Source organism: Papilio polytes, unplaced genomic scaffold (assembly GCF_000836215.1).
Source record: "Papilio polytes unplaced genomic scaffold, Ppol_1.0 DF821422.1, whole genome shotgun sequence".
Taxonomy (NCBI): Eukaryota; Metazoa; Arthropoda; class Insecta; order Lepidoptera; family Papilionidae; genus Papilio; species Papilio polytes.
In genome coordinates, this window is record NW_013527782.1 from 159,556 (window position 1) to 161,090 (window position 1,535).

Here is a 1,535-nt window from a genome sequence, read left to right on the forward strand (position 1 = left end):
TTGTGATAAAGCAGTGCAGTGCGGGAGGCGTGGGGCGGCGCGTGTCGTGAGATGTTGCCAAAGCAATCACGCTTTGGCTGTCGGCCCACCAGACCTCTCGCAGAAATATTTGCGGCGCGCGGGATATATGACCGCGATAAATATGGCGACCTATACGAAACCTTATCTATGGTTTACATTTACATTTCACTTGATTATGTGAATTTGCGTTTCCTATAGAAAAATGTTTTTACTAGTGCCAATGTAGATATATTTATGGAAAAATATGTATAACACAAAGCCTGAGCTAGTTTAGCAAACCGGTGCACTCAATCATATTCCCTTGTCATGCAAATGGTTTAGTAAATTGTCCGGCGGCGCCACCAGGCGGCGCGGTCGCTCCCCCAGGTGCTCGCCCGAGCCGGGATTGTGCATATCGCTCGGGATTGCACCGCGATTTGTTTATTAGAGCGGCAACGTGGGTCCTACTCTTATCTGAGCATTTATTTATTGAAAAAAAACTAAGTTAACTGTTTTAATAATCAAACCAAGTCCTCATATATTTCCATACAGGTTACTAGCTATTATTGTAACATTTTACTTTTAGAAAGGATTCTATAGAGAAAAGTAAATCGATCTATATGCTAACCCTTCCGCACCAGGTAAATTGCAGGCCCTAGTAAAAAAATCCGTAATGTTTTTAAATTCAGCATAACTCGCAATATCAGTGTAGATAGCTAGAATTCACATAAATCTAGCGGCACACGTAACAGTGAGCCCGTGGACAGCCAACAAACGACTTTGTTACTTTTTGAGGCCAACTTTTATCTTCCTTCAACGAGTTTGCTTCATATTTTAAAAACGTCATTATAACTTATTCCCTGTTCTTCAAATATTTCTGAATAATGTGAATTTTATACGAAAACAGTCAGAAGTCATCGTACATCGGTCTTTTATAGTAAACAAACATAACTTTGGATAATACAAATCTTGCTAATCTCTTTCCCCATTTTACTAATACAATTACTTTCGTAAATAACAGTTATTTTTGACAATTTTTAAATAACTAATATGCTTACATTGATTTTTTACAATTATTTCAATGTGATAAGTACAAGTACCATACGAACTATACATACGTAACAGATCAGTACAGGAAATGCAAGAAACCACTTCAAAACCTTTCTAGCTTCCTAGACGTTGGTCAGATACGCCGTCTTTCGATATGAAACCTTTTAACTGAATAAAATTGTAAGCGTATTTTTGAATACATTTTGACTATCTTTTACAAAACAAAACTGTATTAGAATATAGTTTTAAATGCTATTAAATAAATAAATAAATCTTTGTGTGTAGATTATTATAAACTAAGAAGTTATAAACTCAACTGTATTTGATTGTACACTTAAATATAATTTTGCATATAAATTTGAGGGAAAGATATATTGTTTGTCAAAGATTGATATAAAGTTGACATTTCTGGGATGAGGTTTCGTAATACCTACATGTGAAGCGCGGGCGGGGTGCGAGCTGCGGAGGGAGGGAAGTGTTTGCTC